The 25,413-nt window shown below is 37.0% G+C and overlaps 1 protein-coding gene and 2 pseudogenes across 11 annotated transcripts in view; 2 read left to right on the top strand and 1 right to left on the bottom strand.

The window, feature by feature from the left end:
- SGCD (sarcoglycan delta) overlaps nt 1–25,413 on the bottom strand; it is a 1,323,040-nt gene that overhangs the window by 715,541 nt on the left and 582,086 nt on the right. The gene's annotated exons all lie outside the window — the stretch shown is intronic.
- Nucleotides 14,828–15,187, top strand: LOC120581621 (40S ribosomal protein S20-like; annotated as a pseudogene).
- LOC120581694 (uncharacterized) lies at nt 23,139–23,257 on the top strand (annotated as a pseudogene).

Raw genomic sequence — 25,413 nt, 5'->3', positions numbered from 1 at the left:
AAAAACAAAAAAAAAAAAACCCTACAAAATAGCTGATGTCTGACTTTTAGACTGACGCAGGATAAATGGACAATAGGTCAACAGATTTTCTAGTATGTACTATACTTGAGTTAGAAATTATAATAAAATTAACATCACCAAATGCCTATCTTCAGGATATCAAATACCATGAATACAGTTAAATACTCTATGTTTTCTTCAAGTTATTAAAAGTGAGTTTCCAAAGTTCTAGCTATGACTTCATCCACCTACAGCCATTATCTTTCATAGGAGCCAGCCCATGAGTTAATTAAATTATTTTGCCAACCAAGAAAACTCCAAGTTCCAGTCTTCTTGGGATTATACGTGAAATTTAAAAAGCAAGCTATTTAGACCGAAACACATAGCATGAGGCCAGGAAAAGTGAGCACTCAAGATAGAAGAACGTCAAAGACAAGAGAGAGACAGCAATGCCCTGCATCATTCAGGTAGGAGTCTTTCCCAGTCCTCTGCGAACCCAGGCTTGGCATGAGAAATGGGCTGGCAGATAATGATTAGCATTGCCAGGTACTCCTAGCCTCTACCTCTTATAGGTTTGTATGCACTACAAAAAGACATTTGATTTCCTCCTAAAAGTCTCCCATCTTACCACCACTATGGTTACAATCGTGAAATATTTCTAAGCTCTATTTCCCGCTGAAGGGTAAGTGGGGTGAAAAGGTTACACATTTATGGAGAACAGGAATTGTAATAAAATTGTTCATTGTTATAACTTTGTTTGGGCAAAATGAAAATGAAAGGGATGGCAATTTGTAAAAGCAGTCATGGGCCTTAGAACTCAATCCCTTAATTTTTCTTCAAAATTCATGGAGAAGAAGGCACATACCTTACACCTTTCTACTATAATAATCAGACTCCCAAGCTACAAAGATGATGCAGAAGGCAGCAGCTATGTGGAACTTGCACATTAAAATTTGGTAATAGCTATTATTAACTGAAAAATGACTACGCCAAGCACTGCGTATGCATGACCTCATTGAAGCCAGTAAAAATTAATCTCATTTGAAAGATAAGACACAAACACAGAAAGATAAAATAATTCATGTCACCTAGCCATTAAAAGGTATGGATTGGATGACTTAGAATTAATCATTCCTATAATACTCTTGTAACACATAAGCAGCTCCTTAGGATGCTGTTTCTAACTGAGCACGTGAACTTAGGCGAGTCACTGTCTTTCATCTCTTTCTATTCGGCTCTCTTGCCAGCAATTATAATATGAGGAGGGTGGCCCCAGGCTACCTCAACTCAGTTCTGGTAGAAAGCAACGAAGAAGTGTCTGGATACCACGCTTTCAGGTAATTTCCTTATCTCTTCCATTTGCTACTAAATCTACTCTTTCCTTCCATCATTGTAAAAAGGCTTTTATTAATGAATAACACTATTTTCTAGTATCCTGGAGTCACAACTTTCTTCTAATGCTATAAATAGCCTTGTTTATAAAAATAAAACCACACACCAAGCCTTAGCAACACCCTCTGGCAATTAACAAACTTGCTTAAGATTAGTTTTTACTCACTAAATATAGAAAGAACTTAATTAAGGAAAATGAAGAATTTACAGTGAAGATGGGAAATATAGTACAATGTAAGTTTTGCAGAAAAGAAGATTTTAGAAAGACAGTAAAGTGGGACATTGACATAGCTGAAGGGCCATGTACAAAGAAAAAATGCAAACTCAAAAGGAACAATGCAAACCCAAGATACATGCAAGGCCTTCTATGAGCTGAGTGTGGGTTTTTTCTCTCATAATATTGACATTTATTCTAAACTACAAAGGAAATTAATTCTGAGTTTCAAAATATCAGTTCTACTCGAAGATACTCATACCAGTATAAGAATAATTAGTTGTGTTTGTTCAAAGTATAGCAGTACATTAATCAATGTCTTTTGGATATAACAGAAACTCACTTCAAGTTAGCTTGAGCCATATACTATGTAAATGCGAGGGAGGTTAGGGTAGAATATTTATTAGAATATACAAGTGTCCAGTGGGGCTAAGTCAAGGGAAGAAGTGTGTCTGTGTTTTGTGGAAGGCAGGGATCAAGATTTAGAAAGCCACCCAGAGTCAAAGCCTTGGGGCTATATCATAGCCTAGCTGTAGCACCCCACTCAACATCTATCTTCTTAATTTCCAGTTCTGCATTTATAGGAAAGAGAAGCAGATTGTCTTGCCTTGAGTCAGAAGTCACCCCACTGTTCCATTCTGCTCTCACCCTGGGCAGGAGAAGAGGGTCTCATAGATCAACTAACAAGTATCATTTGTCATAGTTAGCTAGGGCTGCCATAACAGAATGTTACAGACTAGGTGACTTAAACAAAAGAAATTTATTTCTCACAGTTCTGGAGGCTAGAAGTCCAAGATGAAGCCTCGAGCAGTCCAGTCCTAAAAAGAGCTTTCTTCCTGCCTTGAAGATGGTGTCCTCACAGTGTGATCACATGGCCCTTTTTGGGCACATGCATATGGAGAGAGATCTCCCTTTTCCTCTTATTAAAAGGGTGTCCCACCCTCATGACCTAATTTAATTCTAATCACCTCCAAAAGGTCCCATTCTCCAAATACCATGACACTGGGGGTGAGGGCTTCAACATATGAATTTAGTGGACACAAACATTCAATCTATTACATTGGTGCATGTAGACGTTGAGACTTCAACTGTACACACTTGAGAAAAGACAAATAATTTTCAAAATAAGGACAATTGCATCTGATCAGCTAGGTAAGCATATCTCCAGTTTATGCATAATTTGGAAGACGAAAGTCTACTGTTATTTCAGTTCACCTCAGTGTGAGTCTTGCTGTGTGAGTGAGTGTCATTCTAGCATTTAAAGATATTAATTTTTCCTAAAATGCGACCCTGAAACACAGGTTAAGTATTTTATCTGGTGTTCAAAGGAATAGCCTCTTGTTTCAAAACAGAAGGAAAAATTGAATCTGGTCCTCTTATTGAGGGAAACTAGTAGTTTTCAAAATGGAAACTTCCTGTGTGTTTTCCAAGGTCATTGTGTACGTTGTTTTTATCTTATGTGTAGACTTTCTAACATAATCCTCACATAAGATACCATTCCTTTGTACAAACATCTCTCTTGGACCAGATCGAGGATGAAAGTTGTATATTTGAAAAATGGAGCAAGGAATAAAGATATAGCTTTCAAGGTGACTGCAAAGAATATGGTCTTAGGGAAACTAGAAACTCTTAAATGAAATTTATAAACTTAGAGTGAGTTTGAAGAAAAGAGTCATATAACTAATCAGACATCATTACAATCAATGTGTAAACAGAAGTAGAAGATAAATGATGCCCTGATATTCATAATTAATTACTTTTAAAGAACAGGCAAATATTTTGGAGATTTCTATTTTGTTTTGTTTTACTATCATAGTTACTCAAAAGTTGAATTAATGACAAACACAATTCACCATTTTTACCCATTAATTGGAAGACTCTTTGTGATGCTATGCTAATTTTATTAAAATTCTGTATCAGTTACTTTTCATAGTTGCTCATCTGATTACCCACAACTATTACACACGAACAAACAAGTAACTTTTAGACAATCATCTTTTGCTTATTAAAAAAAAAAAAAACTATTTTGAGCAAAAGTAAGGAATTCTCTGGCAGTAGTCTAGATAAAGTCATCTAGACAGAAAGCATAGCCAGATCAAGAGGTTTGAATATTGTATTCAGGCATTTTTCTCTCTTCACCTCTTTTTTCTCTTCTTTTCTTTATTTCAGCTTCCTTTGCAAGCAGACTTTTTCAGAGTCAGCAGATATCTCTCCCAGGAGCTCAGGTTCATAGTGATAAAGTAGGGAGACCTTTCTATTCGCATCTATCTCGCTTATCCCAAAAGGATTCCTATTGATCTCAGTTGAACCATGTCCCACACCACTGCATAAAAATCATTGTGTCAAGAAGAATATGATATCTGATTGGCCAAGCCTGGATGAAGGAGGTGGATAAAAATTAGATAATCACCTCTAGGCTTTCTTTCTCTCATTGGCTCCGACGTCTGGGGAAGAAAGTGTAGTCACGTACTCTCTAATAATATGAATTGAACATGATTGTTATAAAATGATAAAGGGATAATTCTCCTATATAACTTAAAGAATAAAAAAATCATATTTGCATGTGAAGTACAGCACAGGGAATAGAGTCAGTAATATTGCAACAACTATGTACGGTGGCAGGTGGGATCGATACTAATGGGGGTGGGATTGCTTTATAACTTGTATAAATGTCTAACCACTATGCTATACATCTGAAACTAATATAAAATAATAGTAAATGTCAACTCTAACTGAAAAATAAAAATTAAAAATTATATTTTCATAAGCTTCAAGATAAACTTTCAGAAGTGACAAACTGAAGAAAATACCTGACTGACAAGTGGTTGACATCCCTGAAATATAAAAAGCTTATAAGATAGAGAAGAAAAAGACCATCAACACAGAATATGGGCAAAGATATGAACAGAGAATTCACAAAAAATAAAATGCAAATGGCCTTTAAGCATCTGAAAAGATGTTCAACCTTGTTCAAAAGAGAGATTCAAATGACAACTACACTGAGATGTTGTTCTTGCCTATAAAATTCAAAAAAATCTAAAAGTTTGAAAGGCTACTCTGTGGTGTAAGTGTGGTGTGGTAATTTAATGGTGTGGTGTGGTGTGGTGTGGTGTGGTGTGGTGTGGTGTGTAATTGTGGTGTGATATATGTGGTGTGGTGTGGTGTGGTGTGTGTGTGTGTGTGTGTTTAAATATATCTGCTCGAGGCATGGAGGAAAAAGAATAGAGGAGACAAAATTGGATGTTTTATAGATTTGATTTTTGAATCACGTAAATGCTTTAGAAAATTTTTTTAATTGCAAGCTATTTTGTGGATATCAACAAATTGATTCTAAAGTTTATATGGAAAAGCAAAGACCCAGAATGGCTAACACAATACTGAAGAAGAACAAAGTCAGAAGACTGACACTCCTCAACTTCAAGACTTGCTATAAAACTACAGTAATCAAGACAGCATGGTGTTAGTGAAAGAATATAGACATAGATCAATGGAACAGAATAGAGAGCCCAGAAATAGACCCACGCAAATACTGTCAACTGATCTTTGACAAAGGAGCAAAGGCAATACAATTGAGAATGGATAGTCTTTTCAACAAATAGTGCTAGAATAATTGAATGTGCACATACAAAAATCTGAATCTATACTCAGATCTTACACCTTTCATAAAAAGTTAAATCAAAATGGATCATAGACATAAATATAAAATGTAATATTATAAAGCTTCTAAAAGAAAACATAGGAGAAATTCTATATGATCTTAGGTCTGGCAATGAGTTTTTGGATGTAACACCAAAAATATAATCCGTGAAGGAAAAAAAGAATAGCTTAGACTTAATTAGAATAAAAATCTGCTCTTTGAATGACACATAAAAAGTCAAGTTCAGACCACAAACTTATACAAAATATTTGCAAACTATATATCTGTTAAACAGTGGGGAAAGGTTGAATAGGTGAAGCACAGGATTTTTAGGGTAGTAAAGCTCTTCTGCATGATATTGTAATGGTAGATACATGATCTCCATTTGTCAAAACCTATAGAAATTTATAGTACAAATAGTGAATCTTAATGTATATAAATTTAAAATATTATTTAGGAAGTTGGGAGATCCCAGGAAAGAATGAATTCTGTGACAAGAGAATCTAACTGTATTACAAATTTATGACCAGCCTCTCTGAGGGGAGCTGGGCTGGAGGGAAAGGTTCAATTCTAAGTAATTCTGGACATTAAGTGGACTGTAAGACTAAGGGCAAAAAGAACTGCACATAAAACACTGTACTCCAGTTGAAAAAAAGTTGTTTCCAGAAAGAATATGAGTTAACAATTCCGATACTGTTACACATGTATACTAGAACTGAACATTAAGAAAATGAAGATGGATGTTGGAAGCCAGGTTTTTATTAGAGTGGAAATTTACAGATAAGCAGGAGTGGAGGCTAGAATGATCCAGATGAAAATGGATTAGAGGTGTAGACATCAGTAATAAACTCACGTTTAGCTTCACACAGATACAGATACTTGTAGAAATATTTGGAGTTATGTGTATATACACAGTTATATGTACACGCATATATTTATTTGTTCTGTTAGCTGAAAGGGCCATTGCTACCTGAGTAGCACTGAGCACACCTAGTGTCCAGATCTTGGTTTTTAATACACTTCTTCAGTAAAAGGAACCAGAGTTCTTTGGAGAAGTAGCTGATTCTTACTGGGGCAGAAAATACATGAGCCTGGAGAATCATGCTTTAATAAAGTACTAAAAAAAAAAATCTGTAATAAAGGGTTGATATTCAAAATATAAAAGGCATTTATATGGTTCCATACTAAGTGCTGTGGACTGAATTGTTCCCCCCACCACCACCCCCACAAATTCCTATGTTGAAGGCCTAACCGACAATGTGACTGTATTTGGAGAAGGGCTGATAAGGAGGTAAAATTATATGAGGTCATAAGGGTAGGGTTCTGATTGGGCATAATTAGCATCCTTGTAAGAAGAGACATCAGAAAAAACCCTCTCTATGTGCACTCAGAAAAAAGGCCGCATGAAGAATGCAGAGAAAAAAGTGCCACTTGCCAGAAAGAGAGCTCTCATCAGAAACCAAACCCTGCTGGACTTTGATCTGGGCTTCTGGCCTCCAGAACTGCGAGAGATAAATTTCTGGTGTTTAACCGCCTGGTCTATAGTATTTTGTTATAGCAGCCCAAGCAGACTAAAACGCTTAAGAAACACTTGTGCAGTAATTAAATACATTCATCACATATTGCTAAAAATAGCACATCACAAACAATACTCTAAGTGTGATCCTATTTATGCAAAGAGCAAACAAACAGAAACAAAGCAATTAAAATACTATATACGTGCATTGCATGGGCCCACATGATTCTGTGAGCAGTGAAAGAGTGTGCTCTCCCCCAGGTCCTTTCTATACTTTAACCCCACCTCAGGGGCACCATTATCCTTAAGGTAAAGATGTCTCAGCAGAACTAGAGAGAGAAAAATGCACCCAATTCTGGACATTTCAATTTCAAAAGCTGAAATTCACATGTAAAATACTTGTAAAACCACTTTTTGTGTGTTTTCTACCCTTGAAGACATAGTGGGGAGATAGCTTTCCCTAGGTAGAAAAACAAGGAAGAAGGGAAATAAGAGTGTGGCAAACTGGTCATAATCTCTGAGGTCTCTGTATTCTGCCTTCTCTCTCAAGGATGACTTCAAGGGAATAGGGAAAATAGGGCCCTCTGATAAATATGGGGCTCGAGAGTGAAGATGCCCAGTGCTCGCTTTCCCTCCAAACCTCGGTGACGAGCACTTATGAAGGAGGTTCTCACTCTGCCAAGGCAGGAGGAAGCCTGAAGAGCGTAATTAGATGAGGGTGGGAGGAGGTGAGAGAGCAGTAGAAGATAGCCCACCAAGGTCCCCTTATCCTTGAAGAATTGTTCCTCATTAGCGGAGAAGGAAAGAAAGTCAACACACCTGAAGGGCTCTTGGATGGACCAGCAGACAGTGGCATAAACAGTATGATCAAGAACCAAATGGAACTGCCAGCAATATTGTTGAATGCCCAGGCATGGGGGCCACACCTGGCACTGGGCAGGATGCTGCATACCCTAGAAAATGCTAGAGTGAACAGACTTTATGGGGTTCACCTGTCTCCTCACTCCATAAGCCACAGCTCTCCTTAAATTCCTCGTACTTAGATAAGTCGCAGGGAAGAAGGAAAGGCAAAGGGGAACTTGTAAGGAGAGTTTTCCTAGGACTGACTATAATTGTTTTCTGTCATTAGGTAAAACGAGCGATTAAAACAGTGATTATGGTGTGTGTGTAAATATTGCTAAATAAATAGAAACAGTGGTTCTTGGGGTGGAGGGCAGAGTAGGATTTGAAGAACATGTGAAAGAAGAATCTCCCTTTTCACACCATATATGCTTCTGTTAATTGTTTCCGTTTTTCATATGGAGCAGATATTATGTTTGTGATAAAGGTTTTGGTTTAAGAAACAATGATGAAAGCCAAAGCTTCTCAGGAACAGTTCCATGGACCACTGGTGGGGCATCTGCCGTGGTGCATTTACCCTACTAAACACCATCTTCATCATAAACATCGTGTCAGAGAAGAATAACGGGGGAGACCTGAGTGACTTCTCTTGTCACAAAGAAGAAAAGATGTAACTGTGAAAAATCATTAAAAAACCATCAAAGGCAGCTGACATCAGCTAGACAGGGTATAAACATGGCACAGCACTACCTCCTCTGCATCCATCTAAAAATTAATGTTTCCTCGAGACAGAAAAAATATTAACAAGTAAAACCCTTGAGTACCACCTTTTGACAAAATCTACCAAAAAAACCATGTCCTAAATTGGAGCACACTCTCTATCTCCACCACAAAGTTTGTCAAATTTACCTATCATATACTTTTCATCTTTTTTATTCTTACCTACACATAGAGAAAACTGCATTTCTAAAGGGTCCCTTTCGCTTTGATTGTTTAGTTACTCCAAGTTCAATATTGACATGTAGTACAGTTCTCAACACTCATTTCAAATCAATACATATTTATTGGACACCTTTTATATACAGTCTAATGGCACCAGTGTGAAGATGAAGAAGACCTAGTTCCTGCCCTGGAGTATTTCACTCTTCAAGGACAGACAAATATGTAGACAGTTAATAATTATAAAAGATGAAATAAAGCAAGTGTTATTAATAATTATGAGGAAGTAGCTGGGGGAGCATATGGGAACAAGCATTTAATTCTACATGGGTATTTGGGCTGGCTGTTAGGGAATGATGGGTATTTAATAGGCAGAGAAATGGCAAGGTCAGTCAAAGCTAAGAGAAGACCAGAAGCAAAAGCAAGGAAGCATGAAAAGAAGGCTGAGCTCCTTCCACACCTCAGCAGCAGGTCTCTAAGAAAATGCATTCTCTAGACCATTCGCTGAAACTATTAATCATTTTACATTCCATATTCACTTTTCTCACGAGCCAGAGGCCAATTAGGTAGACCCAGTCTAAAATTATTAGAAAGAGAAAAAGAAATGCACTTAGCAAACGTGGGTTCCTTGAAAGGCAAAGGCACTCATACATCATGTAGGGGCAACTAGGGAGGCTCTCTAAACATGGTTCCGTGAGACCTGGTTAACCTGAAGTGCTGAAACGTAGCATGTAACATGACTGGAGCTTGAAAAATAAGCAGGTAGACTTTTTCCCCCTCAGTTTAAAATCTTCCAATTGGGCTCCAGCTGAACTTAATCATAATTCTAAGTAGCCAGCTGTGAGGCATTTAGAATAAATCTTTTAATGTCTTCATGTGTTGGGGCCCATCATAGCTGGTGGAGTAGCAGCACCCTCTGTTGGAAAGGAGGTCTCTTGAATGCCCGTTATTGCCAGAAACATCTTTACAATTTGCAGATAAAAGGGGTAGTTGCTATATGGGATTCAACAAACCATTCACCAGACTTTCCTACGCATTGTATTTGAGACAACAAATACAAAATATGTTTTCCTACAGAAATAAGCACTGCATGATCATTCCCTTTTAAATTAACTATAAACTTTAGTTCAATACCTTCTGACTTTCTTAAAAACTGATGTACATGTTCACTGACAATAGTCCATGAAAAGTATGTATAATTCCTAGAAAGAGTGTAGCTGAAAAGGTACATAAAAGAGAAAAACTAGGTATCGTAAAGCTTAAAAAATAGTGTTACTTAAATTTTAAATGCTAATCGAAATAATCTTTTAAAAATCTGTAGCTCTATACACAAAAAATAACCAATTGCTATTCTGTTTCATTGATCTATTCTACAATGTTTTGTATTCCAGTTATGTCCACCACATGTGATTAAAAAAATAAATATAGCATTGTCATGGACCTCACATGCGGGAAAAAGGACAGGCAGCCAACAGTTATGATGCCGTGTGACAGGTACCACAGTAAAGGTAAGCATTTAGAAGAGAACAGAGCCCCTAACTCAATCCTCAAGATAGGGGTTGGTATACAGAAAGGTAGTGATGCTTGGGTTGTACCCTGAAGACTAGGAATCAATCACAGAAAACACCAGAGGAAAGTTTTCCAGATATAGGGAAAAAGAGGTACAAAGGCATAGAAACATAAAAGAGACTGAGGAGTTGAGGGGCAACCAGGTCAGTAAATATTACGGAGATGTAGGGTGCTTCCTAATGGAGAACACTGAGAAGTGAGGCTGGGAGTTGGAGGTGGTTCGTGCATCTCAGGAACAGAAAGGATGTTAGAGGTCATCTAGATCTGAGTCCCTCAAAACTTCCAGTGACCTGACACTTATCACCCATATAGCTACAATGGCTCTCATTTGGCACCCTGGGTCTCTCAGTATGAAACTAATCCTCTTTCATTTGTAGAGCTAAAATTAATTCAAATTTTTTGAGATGAAACATGGAACTGAAGTACTGAAGACCAGATATTAAGTTTTTCACTCATAATGATCATCAGAACTGAGCTGATGTTAAGCTAGAATATCCGGAGTTAATATGGCTCCCTTTGCAGCACCTGGAAGCTATAACAAATAACAAAGTCTTTGAATTTATCCTGATTCCAAAGAGGACACTTCCAACAGCAGGGCTCTTGATGGCTTCTGTAAACACCACATGACTCTGAGTGTGAGTAAAGAGAGACACAGCTCTCTTTAGTCCCCAAAATCGTTGCCTTAAGTTCCTGTGTACTTCCCCAGAGAGCTTCCATTCTCCACATCAGGCCAAGCACCACTCATATCCATTCTCCCTACAGACTCGGTGGAAGCAATTACTAAGTACAATCATGATTCTACTGATCAGGCCAGTTTGCAGTACCAGGGAACAAAATCAACCATGTTAATTTCAGCAGAGCAAGACAGGAGGCGGGGAGTGGTACCCGCAAATAGAGAAACTGTGGCTCCTCAGAGAAAGCAATTCAATTTGCAAGCTCTAATTGTAAACTGGATTTAAAAACAATGAAAAGCACAAAGCGATGGCATACAAAAGTCCAGGTAATGTCCGGTCAGTGAAAAAGGAAAGCATCTTTCAATAAGCAAGTGTACTTCTCAGTCTGTTGTCTCCTGTCAGTCTGACAATATCTACATTTGCCACCACTATTTAATTAGTAAAGGGTAAAAAAAAAAAAAAGGCAATGCAATTACACTTGAGAGTAGAAACAGAGGCAGATCTCTTTCTTTCATATTGTGTGCATTGTACAAGATGAAATGAACTAAGAGAAAGTGAGAGAAAAAAGACAGGCACAGATACCAAGGAGAGGCAATCAATGGGAACAAAAATTGAAACCCCAAGAGCAGATGAAGACATAAGAGAGTCTTTCAGGATCACAAGTAACAGTTCATCTTAGTGACTTAAGGACTAAGAACTCGGGCTTTGGAATCAGACAGACCTGAAGTTCAAATACCAGCTCTACCCTTTCCAGCTGACTGACCTCAGGCAAATTTTTTAACCATAGAATGTTCAATTTTCCCATCTATACAAACCTATATGCTTATTGAAAGACTAAATCAGATATAACAAATGCAGAACCTTCAGAGGGTGCCTCACACATACCAAGCATTCAATAAATTAAAGCCTGAAAAAAAAATGCCTGGCATATATCAAATAAGGGATATTTATTGGATAAAGTCATAAAGAAATGAGAAGAAAAGTTGCATTCTTTGTGTTTGAAAAAAAGAGTTACCAATAACACCACTGGTAATTACAGAGTGAAGTACCGACGTAGCCTCAGAGAAAATCCCAGGACTCCTGAACCTGCACAGGAGGCAGCATTAGCATGACCCCATTTTAATTGTATACCAATAATGACTAAATTTGTTATTGAATTATAGAATATCTATTTCATAATCATAAGTTTTTAGAGTGGGAGAAGTCTTTAAAAACTAAACAATTAGTGCAGGTTTTATTGTATATTACCTCAATAAAGCTATTTAAAAAAGAAAAACGAAACTCTTTTTCTTTTAATTCATGAGAGACTTAGGGCCAGAGAAGTTATAACGAATATGATCAAAATCCTAACATCATAGGAAGAGCTGAGTGCACTAGTTAAGTGCATTGGCTCTAGTTATGGACTAAATTGTGTTCAACGCACCCCAATGTATATGTTAAAGCTCTAACATGTAAAAGATGTAATTAAGATTAAATGAGTCATAACAGTGAGGCCCTAATCTAATAGAACTGGTGTTCTTATAAAAATAAGGAAGAGACACCAGGAGTGCACAGGCACAGAGAGAAGAGCATGTGAGGACACAGCAAGAAGGTGGCCACCTGCAAGCAAGGAGAGAGGTTTCAGGAGAAACTCACCCTGCCAGCACCTTTTACCTTAGACTCCTAGCCTCCCTAACTGTGAGAAAATAAATTCCTGTTTTTTAAGCAAACCAGTCTCTGGCATTTCGTTACCACAGCTCTAGCAGATTCATACACTGCAATTCCCTGGTGGAGAACAGTATATCTAAATCCGATCTCAACCACTTCCTAATGGAGTGACGTGGGGGAAAATATCAAGCCACTGGGCCTCCATTCCCTCACCTATGAATAGAAATGATGTCACTGTCATCATCGTTATTTTGGGTATTTGGAGAATTAAGTGAGAGAATATATTTAAAGATCTTAGAACAATGTCAGGCACACTGGAAGCATCTGATGAGTGTTCCTTTTAATTATGATTTGTATCATTCTGAATCAGTAATACAACCTGAGACCTCATTCCATAACTTTTCCTACTCAATTCTCTAATACTCCTGTCTGAAATTATACACTCTAAGATTATGCATCATCCATATTTTTTTCCAAACCAACGAAGTTTTTTTAAAAAAGAACACGATGATCAATTAAAAAGTAAAGTAATAGCTGCTCTGGATGCGTGATCTTCTATGCACTTTCCTCCAAAGTGGACTCCCAAACAGGCTATGAGTTATCTTACCAAACCAGGTGTCCCAAATTCAGCTCTGAGCAGCCTCCTTCGAGGCTGGAGGATATGAATATTCTCCCTGATTTTTTCTTATTTATTCTTCTCTGGAAATAAATAGAGCTATAGCTCTCTGCAAAGGAGTTCAATGTGTCTTGGGGGAAAAAAAAATCTCTTACAAAGGCACGAAAGAAAAGTCTAGTGCTACTTGTGAAAGTCAGACAGCAGCCACTTACAAGACATTATTAGGGAGAATAATCCCTCTAGTAGATTTCAGAAAAGGAGATATTTTTAAACTTCATGGGTTTTCTGAAAAATTGACCCCTGAACAGAACAATATGAGGACAGTTTGCTAGGCTACAGGCTCACAGAGGCACGAGCTCCATGACCAGTTCGTTGCCAATGCAAAAAAGGTGTATAGCTCATCTTGTCCTCCGGTAACAGAGAATTTTCATCTCAACAATTCAAAGGAGACCTTTTTCACCCCCAAATTACCTTGACAGAGAAAAGAGTGAGAAATGACACAACTGTTGCTTTCAAGTGACATTTGAAAAACAGTGGCCATGTCTTTGAGCTCCCCACTGGGAAGACAACAACAAAAAAGACAAAACAGAAGTGGTTTCTGTCAGACTAACAGAACTTCCTGGCAGGGAGAGCTCTTCGACACCGGAAGTTTGTTTGTTCATTTGTTTGTTTAGGGTTAGGTTTAAGATTAGGATAAAACTTAGGGTTAAGTTTACAGTTAAGGTTAAGGTTAGGGTTACATTTAGGATTATGTTTTGGGTTAGGGTTATGATTAGGGTTAAATTTAGGTGTAAGATTAAGGTTAGAGTCAGGGTTAGGGTTAGGCTTAGGTTTAAGTTTAGAGTTAGTTTTAGGTTTATAGTTCATTTTGAACAGCAGAAGTTGGGGGATGGTAGGAAGATGGCAAAGGTGAAGAGTTGTTCATCAGATTCATGTGGCTTAGAGATGACATAAAACATTTCCTATACATAGCATCTACCATGGACATTTTGTTATTGTGAAAAATTCAAAAATATTCTTGTTACAGACATATTGCTTCGGTTAATTTCAAAAAAAAATTACATGTCAAGCAGTTTATATTCAATTTCTCATTTAATCTTTATAGCCAATGAGGAAGAAAGCAAAGTGTAATGAAAAGAATGGGTGTTCAGTCTAACCACTCTGAGTTTAAATTTTGGCCTTATCTCCACTTAGCTAAGTAAGCCTCACTTTTCTCATCTAAATGAGAATAATAATACCTCCTTGCAGAATAATTGTGACCATAATGTATATACCAGACTATACAGCAGAACCCAATATAAAGGCAGCCCTTACGATTATTTTTGTTTCATAACCATAGTGCAGATTTAGGAGTAGGCACAGAGAAATGAACCCACACAAAGTCAATCAGCCAGGATGTGGTAAATCCAGATGAGGTAGAAGCTGCTAAGTATGTATTTCTCATTACCCAGTCTCTCTTTCTTAGTAATACAGCCCATTATTAAGAATTATTCAGGGAGGAAATGTGCCTAGCTAAAAGATTATCTCATATTATCCACCTTCCCTTTTAGCTACAGAGAGCCAGTGAAATGCAAACAGAAGGTTTTAGATGGAACACATGGAAGGGCAGTCAGCTGACATAGTGTCTGTCTGGTTTGTAGGTGTGATGGCTGAAGGAGCTTCAGCAGCTATATTAGAACACGAGGCCTCTTGGAGGAAGACGCGGTAGCAGCTTCAGTTGAGCTTTATTCTGCTCGCTGTTGCTTCTGACTCACCGCTGTTCGCAGGAAGCCGTGCCGCAGTCATGGCTTTTAAAGATACCAAAAAAACACCCATGGAACCAGAGGTGGTGATTCACCAAATCAGAATTACTCTGACCAGCCATAATGGAAAATCTTTGGAGAAGGTGTGTGCTGACTTGATCAGAGGTACAAAGGACAAGAATTGCAAAGTGAGAGGACCAGTTCAGGTGTCTTCCAAGACTTTGAGAATCACTACAAGAAAAACTCCCTGTGGGGAAGGTTCTAAGACTTGGGATCGTTTTCAGATGAGGATCCACAAGTGACTCATTGACTTACACAGTCCTTCTGAGATTGTTAAGCAGATTACTTCCATCAGTATTGAGTCAGGAGTCCTAGTTGAAGTCACCATTGCAAATGCTTAAATTGGCCTTTTTATCAATTGTTAAAAAAAAAAAAAAAAAAAAGAACACAGGGTTACTCTAAGTCATGCACTCCAAGATACCAGGATCTGGATCACTAATGACCTTGGAATTGCTACCCAGCCCTGATGTGCCTACATCTGTACTCTTTTTACATGAAAGAATCATCTCTTAGGTTTTAAAAATAATCATGTTTCTGGCTCCTGTTACTAGCAGCTAAATACAATTCTTAATTGATACTGTAGGTCTTTCTGACTCTAAAGCCTGGGAAAGCATGATGGGTGACCTACTAACCCTATGTCCTGGGCAAATTGGAATGGTTAGTTACCCAGAAAGCATGCTTCCTCTCAGAGGAGACTATCAAAGCATACTTTTAAATTTCATCGAACATAAGGAATACTTTTTCTCACGTAACAGAAAAATAAGTATTTTGGATGGATCCAATTTAACAGATATTGACTAAGCACCTATATGCAAAGTAGTATAACAGGAAACAAAGACAAGGCTCAGTTCCTGACCTGAGGATCCTGCTGTCTGATTATAGTGATTCATTCATTCATTTTTTCACTCATTCGTCCATGGGGCATGCAATCTTGATGTATTCATTCATTTATTCATTCATTCATTCATCAAAGATTCTTGAGCATCTTTTAAATACCAAGTATGTCAACAGGAAACAATAAACATTGTTCTTGCTCTCATGGAGACTGCATTGTAGTTAAGGGAGAGACAAATAATAAACAAGTTGAGTGTATAAATGAACAACATAACTTCGCTTAGGGATCTTCAGATAAAGTTCCTTATGCTGGGAAGGAGGGAAGATCTATTACAACAGGTGACATTTGGACTGAGAGGTGTATGCCAAAAAGGATCCATTTAGGCAGAGAGAACAGCAAATGCAAAGACGTGAGGAAGAAGGAAGTCTGGCCAATTGTAAGATCAGAAAGAAAGTTAAATGCAAGTGGAATGAGTGGATTAAAGTGGGAATAGTAAGAGAGAAATCAGAGCAATAGAAGAGTCAGATTCTGTCCGATCTTGTAGACCATGCCAGTATACTTAGATTTTATTATAAGTGTAATAAGAAATAAGGAAGCCATTGGAAGATTCTAAAGCAGAGAAGATATGAATTATGTATTTAAAAAATCATTCTAACTGCTGGGTAGAAAATGATTATGATGCTAAAAGAGTGGCTACTGGGAGCCCAGTTGGTAGCCCAATGCAATAATCCAGATGAGAAACAAAGGTGGTTGGCATGGAGTGGCAGCATTGCACTTGAAGAGCAATAGGCAGGTTTGGGGTATATTTCAGAGTGGAGTCACTTGACTTACTAATGGATTTCATTTTATATCAGTAATAAGGTTCACCTTATCCATGGAGCATCCTTTAAAATTCACTGTGTTTAAAAACCCATGTGTCTGAGAAATGTTACTTGCATTCCTTGAACCTGGACTGATATACACATATATGATGGATTGATGATAGATGATAGAGAGAGATGCTACAGATAGAGACAGAAATAGAGATATCAATATACAAAATAACTCCCACTGTATGAACAGGCAACATCCTTCCACTTCTCTCACATGTTTCTAGCAACTTTAACATTCTCCTGCTTTTTCCATCATTTTACCTTAAAATCTGAGCACCATATGTTAATGAAGCTCTAGGAGCACACAGTCTAATCCAAACACCCCCTAGAACCAGACAGTTGTTTCACAATCAAAACATTAATTCTTGAATAAATTAGAAAACATCACCAGGACGGAGGAACTCAGTGCGCCATTTACCCACTGAGCACACGTTCTCGCCTTCCTCTATTTTTATGTCTGGAACACCTAGTTCACTGGAGAAAAGAGATGAAGTCGTTGTTAGGGAATCTTCCCTTGCTGCTCAGCTGCTAATGAATTCTACAAGTTCTCTAAGTCTGGAGGAGATTGGCTTGCTTTCTCCACTCTCCACTATCTTCGTTTCCCTCCTTGTCTCTTCTCTTTTTTCACGGAAGTGCATTAATCATCATGAGTGCCTGGGAATGGAATCACGTGGATTACAGGAGGTTTTGGTGCAACTGAAATCAAACTCTGACACAGGCTTTCACTGATGAAGTACTCATTTGGTTAAAAAAAAAAAGAAATAAAAAAGAAATCAGTTTGGCAGTGTGCCAGGCTCATTATCATTGCTGAAGAAATGAAGAAACTGCCTTTTACTGAGTAACAGCCATGGACCTAGATCTGGGCTAGCACTTTTCCTACCTGTGACCTGGCTGGTTTTAAATCTGTACAGCAAGTTTAGAGAAAGTATTGTCCTCTAACTTTTACAGATAAGGAAATGGAGGCTTAGTGATATCAGGCAATTTGTCAACCATGACCTAGTAAGCAACAGTACTGCAATTCAAATCAAGATCCTAACAAAGATTCAAAGCCTGTACACGTTCACCACGTTGGGCTTCCCTCCACTTGGTGTAACAGAATGATGAATGTGGGGCCTGGAGATGTGGGTTCCAGTCTTAACCACTCACGAGTTCAAGGATCCTAGATTAAATAATCTAATTTCCCAGGGCCTCGGCTTCACCATTCTAATGGGACTTGGAGAGGGTAATGCATGTGAAGATATTCTATAAATGGTAAATTTTATGACAAATCATTATCAGTTTTAAAAACTGAAATAAAACTTGAACGAGCAAATATGGTACATATAAAATAAAACCATTTTTCCCTATAAGCAATTTGCCTCTTAGAAATAAGTATTTCCTGAAGTATTTAGTAATATAAAGATTTTAATAATAGATTTAATAATGATTACACCCATCAATACCTGCAAACTTTCATCTGTCATAATAATGACAATAATAATAGTATCACACATTTATTGAGTGTTTAGGCTTTGCCAGATTGTCTTGAGTACTAGATCATTAATTCTTATAAATAAATAAATAAATAAAACCTAGGAGGTAGGTGTTATAATAGTCCCCTTTTTAAAGATGAAGAAACAGAAACACAAAGAGTTGAAGCAACTTGTCAACTGAAATGTTCGGATGTGAACCAGACAGCCTTGCTCACCAATGCACATAATTTAATTACTATGTAGGACTATAGTTCATATTGAAAAATCGATCTTCAAATAATTCATTATTCTTTTTACAGAAAGGTGTCATTTCTTGAAGAGGAGATGCCTGTCTCCAGTGAGTGTTCAAATGCTTCCAGGCAAGTTTAGCAGAGTGGGAATATTTAAGGTTAATACTGACATTCCATTGCAGCGTAAGCCCTTTCTCACTGGAGTTTTCATCAGGTCCTGGTGACTCATGACAGGCTAATGATTTCCTTCCCCCTAAGAGTTTCTCTCTTTCAATCTGTTCCAACTGTCCTGGTGTGGTAATCTGGGATCGGAACAGGAACATCAGATATGACATTGCAGCTGAAGAGTTCCGAACCCCAGGAGAAGAGAGATATGGACAAACCAGTAATAGCTATACTAACAGGAGCAAAGAGCCAGGCGATGCTTTCTTCTTCTCTGACTTTAAATACTGAAGTCGGTATTTACACAGCCATCGCTTACAATTTTTAATTTATAGCAAATGACTGAATGTGCAGCTACCAGAAACAAGTCAGCCTGTCCTCTGGGCCCCTTATTGTTTTGTCCAGAACACTGTGCTGACATGTATTGTATCCCAGTGGAGCCACATCATATGCCATTAAGCTCATGGGCTGATTCCCTAAAGGACACAGATGACTGTGAGTGGTATCTTTCCTCAGGACTTCACTGAGGAAAGATAGGATGCAGGAGGCAAGCACTTGGGAGTGCTAACTACTCAGAGTTAGTTAGCAGGACTTCACTGAGGAACGATAGGATGCAGGAGGCAAGCACTTTACTATAACTTTCCCAAACACAATGTGTATGTGGATATGACCCAGCAAGGGTGAGATGTGGATCAATTAATAGGTAGACAGCGTGTACTACTATATGCCAGTCCTTGTACTAGATGCTTTCCTATTTATTATCTTATGCAATGCTTATAAAAATAAATAAATAAAAACATCGATGTGCATTCAAGTTACAGAGACTTATTATTAAAACACAATGGAGAAACCACTACAGCTGAGCAGAAACATTTTAGAATTCTCCACCCATCTCTCACTTGGTGCTAGGGATTATCCTGACAAGTGCCTATAGATTTTTCTTTTGTTCCATCACTTAATCTAGTTCAGTATTTCTCAAACCTCACTGTGCAAAATAATCACTGTCTAGGGGTACAGACAACAAATCTTATTTATTGTGCTTCATGGCCAATTTCAGGACTTTTCAAGGGTATTTTCAAGGCCTCTGCGTGAACTTGAGCAGGGTGAACTGAGCACAAACATGCCAGGCTGAGGGGGCAGTGGGGGCCAAAACCCAACCCGTGTGCTACTGTTAGCTGATTTGGGTGGGAGGAAAAGGTACCTTTTCGCAATTCATTTGTCCAAAGAAGGGCCACTTTAGGAGCTGACTTTAGAATTTAAATAGTTAGATCTAAGTCCGCTGCTCCGTTATTGATATACCTCTCTCCTCACTGGAATGTGAGCTTCATGTGCTCAGGGGTCTTATTTAATCATTTCTATATTCCCAGCATCTTGTTTAATGCCTAAAACATAACAGATTCTCAGTAAAGGATGGTTAATGTACAGTGATATTTAAGTGAAGTTTAGAAAATAACCTTAGGCGATGATAGAGCTAATAATTAATGTTACATGTCAGGCATGTATTAATCATCATATAATCTTCAAAAAAATCTCTGTAAGATAGGCACTACCATTATTTTTATCCCCATTTTAACTGAAAAATATGTATTTATTTTACATATTTAATTAATATTAATATAGTTAATAGTAACAAAATCACTGTATGATCTTGCTTTCTCTCTGAAGAAAAATATTTAAACAATAAATACTGTTCCTTATCATTATACGTTCTTTCGAAGCATAATTTTGTTATATTCTGCAAAACGAGTCTCCTATCACATCAAAGTTGTATTCTAACGTAATAAAGCGTCTTCCTATGGCTGGAAATTTAGACTCATCATTCTAATTGTCACTGTTAAAAATAACTTTCAGTGACTATTTTTTGATTATAAGCCTTTACCTTAATCTCTGATAATTAACCTAGGAGAAATTCCTAGATGTGAGAAAAACTGGGTCAAAGAGAATGAGCTTCTAAAGATTCAAGGTACATGTTTGTTTTCTTAAAATTTAACTTGTACGTTTTTCTCTGCTTAAAAATGATAGATTTAGGTTTCAGGTATATGCTAGATAATTTACTCAGAGTTGTTCTGTTGCTTTCTCTGGCTTTTGCTTTATAATGATACTTCTAATACCATCACTACCATCACCTGTAGAGCTCAGATTTATCAAGTACTCCCTGTGGTGGCTGGGTTCAGCAAATCGCCTGCATTATCCCATGGAAGCTTTACAAAAAGCCTCTGGGGCCAGGGTGGATGTAAATCCCATTTTGTCTATGACATATAGATGTTAAGAATAAAGCTAGTAATTGAAGTCTAGTCTGTTTGTGGTCGAAAATGGTGATCTTGACCACTCAGACATCTTTTAACAAAGGACACTCTCAAGTAGTGGTCACTTGGAATATCAATGCTAAGGCCATTATAACTATAACCCTTTTAACTATATGGCAGTTTATAAGTCATAAAGTACTTCCACATACATTATTTTAATTGATCACCAAATCTCCTTTATATAAGACTAGAGCTTTCTTTCCATCACTGCCTGTCTGTGATAGGCCGAAGAGCCGATCCTAAGGAAAACAAAAGCAAAGCAGTATTCCTAAGGGGTCTGTGGGCAAAATGCTTCTCAAAAGGAGCAGGCAAAAGACTACGACTTTGATTACTGCTTGACCTTTCAACAAGCAGTGCTAGGGAATCAAAAAGGAGCACTGGGCCCTAAACACATGACGCAGGGATTGGAAAACCAAGTGATATCACTCATTCTCACAGCCACAGCACTTGGACATTCTTGTCTTGCTCAAAATAACCAAATCCATCTACTCACAAATTCTTCTAAGTGAAATAAGTGCAGGCTACAGTTGTATGACTAGAATTCTGTGTTTTAATACACAGTTCAAGTAAGGGAAAGGCTTACATTGTCTTTTTCCCCTTCTTTTCATTTACTTTATTCTTTTATTGAATTATAGCTAATATACAACATTGTATCAGGGGCACAACATATTCAAGATTGATATACTTAACAAAAGATCACCACACTGTCTAGTGACCATCTGTCCTTGAACAAGGCTTATATGGTCTTGATTAGTTAGAATTATAATCCTGATAGTTACATTCCTGAGAAAATGTTGAGGTCACAGGAGTACCACTAGTATATTTGTATTTTCCCTTTCAAAACTCTTCCACCCATTTCCTATGGAGACTTTCCTGAGCTCTTTGTGCTTTCCATGAACAGAATCCAATTCTACAGACATTTCTCTCCACAGATCCTCAAGAAAAAGTGTCATATGGTAGATAAAAACATGAACTCTCAGTCAGACTTCCTGGGTTCAAATCCTGGCTCTGCCACTAATGAGCTGTGTGTCTTTAAGGAAGTAATTAGATCTCTATGCCTCAGTGTCCTCATCTGTGAAGTGGGGATTATAAAAGTACATATTTTGTAGGGTGATTGTGAGGATTAAGTGATTTAATACATGGTAAAGCACATGGCAAGTGCCATGTAGGTGTTTTATTATATTATCATTATTATTCCCTGTTGTTAATAGTCACTTTTCACAAGACACATCCCTACTCCTCCAACTGTCAAGTGAGAGAAAGGTTAACATAATCAAATCCTACTGAACTCACAATAGCCAATTGCTTTGGCATATTACCCCTGGATTATTTCCATTTAGGGAGCAAACTACTGAATACTGAAAAGCTGAAATGCAAAGAAATTAAACCCTCAAGATACAATTTCAGCTATATATATCAATGATAGGTAGGTAGGTAGGTAGGTAGATGATAGGTAGGTAGGTAGGTAGATAGATAGATGATAGATGATAGATTAGATAGATAGATAGATAGATAGATAGATAGATAAATGATAGATAGATAATTTTAAGAAAATGGGTCATTAAGGTTTCTCAAAGCATATCTGGGATTTTAGAATGTTCAGGCTAGAAGAACATTTCCTCCTCAAGTATCTCCATTCCCAAAGCAAGGAGTTATAAAATCCCAAAGCTACACCTCTCCATCTGTCCTCCTATGACTGTTCCAGCCTTGTCCCTCTCACCTGAGGGACATCCAGCCTAATCTGAACTCTGTCCATTCCTTCCATCTCCCCTCATCACACCTGTTGCCATAAGCTGCCTCTTGCCTCTTTGTTTCTTCTTTGAATACCCTTCTCCAAACTCTGAATTCTTCCTATTGGAATAATTTTAATACTTTGTGATAATCTTTGCTCCTCCAGTCAATAAAGTAATTTTCTTGCTCTTCTATATGTAAATAAAATTTACTTGTTCTCCAGTTAGAGAATTTTCTTATAATTCTATACTTGTTGCTATTTATGTATGTATCCTATCTCCCCTGCTATACTGAGAGCTTGTTCAGGGCTACATCATAACCTGGTTCATTTTCATATCCCTCCCAGTAATCGACATGTTCTTTTGGTAAAGTGTTTACTGAACTGAATAAGGAAAAATATATTCTGAATGCCTAATTCTTCAGAAAATCTGCAGCAAAGCTTACTTTATAATGCCTCTATTCTAAAACAACTTTGCTTTACTGTAACTTAAAATCAAAATGTCAAGAACAGGCTATTTTTTAAAGTACATATATCTCCTACTGTAAAATAATGTTAATGCTAATTCTTCTGAGGTGCTTTAGCAGCCAGAAGAGTGAAGAGTCCAAAAAAGTGAACCCATAACCTGCCTTTTTAACCATGGAAGTAGTATATTTATCTATTTTTATGTATTAAAATATATTCAGGTCTACGGCCATGCTACCCTGAACAAGCCCGATCTCGCCTGATCTCGGAAGCTAAGCAAGGTCGAGCCAGGTTAGTACTTGGATGGGAGACCACCTAGGAAGACCAGGTGCTGTAGGCATAAAAAATAAAAATAATAACAATAAAATAAATAAGGGATTGTAAGCTGACAAAGTCCTTGCAATCTGTGAAGTCAACCAAGGGCTTCATCTTGGAAGAACAAAAAGTTCTCTTGTTTTGCTCTTCAGCTAATAATCTCCCCTGGCCTTATATAAAATCTGACATCTTATAAATATTTCTTATATTTGGCAAGAATAGAGATCATAAACTAAAAAGCCAAATGAAAAGATTAAGTAATTTACATGAATAAGAACACAAATAATAAGCAAATGAATCAAGAAAATTACCATCCTCACAAGGAAGCAGTCATAATTAACTTAATCTTAAAGTATCATTTTAAGTCTATAAAATTAACAAAAAATTTCTAACAAGTAAACCTATTGTTGGCACAGATATGAGAAAAGCAGCTCCCATATACAGAGTAAAATTGGCAGAATCCTTCAAGAATCAGAATGGCAAACAGCAAGAACTATAAAAATGTTCTAACCTTTAGATGCAATAAATTTATTTTTGTGAATATGTACTCTAAAAATAATTGAATGGAAGGAAATAGTATATGTATAGCAGTATTTATTGAAGCATTACTAAGAATAAAATAAAACCAGAATGTAATCTAAATATGCAACAATACGGCAATGATTTAGTAAACAGCAATATATCAACGGGATAGAATTTTATACTGTTAAACTTATTGTAAATACTATATATAAACACAGAAAGTGTTTATGACATTCAATTAAATGAGAATGCAAATCACAAAATGCTACATACACTATGATTGCAACAACATAAAATATACATATTCAGTGAAAATTCATAGAGCAATACATAAAACAAAAACAGTTAAACAATAGTTGTGTTCAGGCTTCAGGCTAATAAGGGACTTACTTTCTAAATGTATACATCCTCAAAACCTTAAAAATTAGTAATTTTTATTACCCTAGTTACTTTTACATTAGCGACTTGCTCAAAAACTCACGTAATTTCCCAGTATATTTCTACTATTACTTTATTAACTAACCTAACATGCTTAGTGGGACCTATACATGACTTACTCATTCAATTAAAAGTCGCAGCCCTGCCTTTTCCTTACAAATCCATAACCTCTTACACTTTCAACATTTTGCTCAAAACTTATCTCCTCTAGGAAGCTCTCCTTCCGTAATTCTCACATCAATATTTACTATCTACTGGATAACTAATTATTTCTATTAATACATCGTGTTTGGAGCTTTCTTCAATTCTTAGATTGTGTGTTTTTACCTTTCTAAACGAATTTCAAATTCTGAAGAGACCAAATCTTCTTTTGTTCTTTTACCATTTTCAATTTAACTTAGTACAAAGTTTTTCACCTGGGGGATACTCAGTAAATTTGCTCAATGGACTGAATGAACCTTACATTTTCTAACTTCAAAATATCTAGTCAGTTTGTTTTTATTATGCACATGTATATAGTTTCATATGTTGCCCAACTAATAATCTGGGTAGATCCTTTGGATTCTAACATCATGTTGAAAGCAACAAATATGTCTCAACTTCATGAATTTGGATTACAATTTTCTCTATGAACTATCTTAAAGGATGTATAACACACAAGCAAAACTTGGTAAATAAAAACAAGGATTGTCATCAGTTTGAAGAGAACATGAAAGTCTAAAATAAATAGTCTGGGTAGAACATGATTTGAGCTCATGGACAATAACACAGATATGTTTAAAATAAACAAAAATAAGTGAGATAAATAACATATAGTGGCTGTACTAATACAAAATTAAACCTAAAAAAGTCCCTCAGAAATTTGTTAAAGTTACTAAACTGGGTAGTAGAAGGTTTGCTTAATATCAGAAAGGATTATATGTAAATTGATGAGCTATAAAAAATAATCATTGGTTATTTTGTGTACTCTCTAGGAAAACGTCCATTGATTGAAACCTTTTGGTTTATTTTCTTCTCATTAACATTTACATGATTTAGGATCTTGCAGAGATATAGGGCATTATTTTGCGTGGTAAGTAGATATTAGGCTGAAAGCACTGGTATCAGGGCCTTTCGTGTTCCTTCCAAATTGAGTTTGGTATGCCCTCCCTATGTTACATGCATACTAAATACTGCACTTACCATCTTATATTTATTCTTTCAACTATCCAAACAATGTGT

Source organism: Pteropus medius, unplaced genomic scaffold (assembly GCF_902729225.1).
Source record: "Pteropus medius unplaced genomic scaffold, Ma_sr-lr_union100, whole genome shotgun sequence".
In the NCBI taxonomy this organism is placed as follows: domain Eukaryota; kingdom Metazoa; phylum Chordata; class Mammalia; order Chiroptera; family Pteropodidae; genus Pteropus; species Pteropus medius.
The sequence above is the reverse complement of the archived record's forward strand: the minus strand, read 5'-3'. Positions and strand labels throughout refer to the sequence as shown.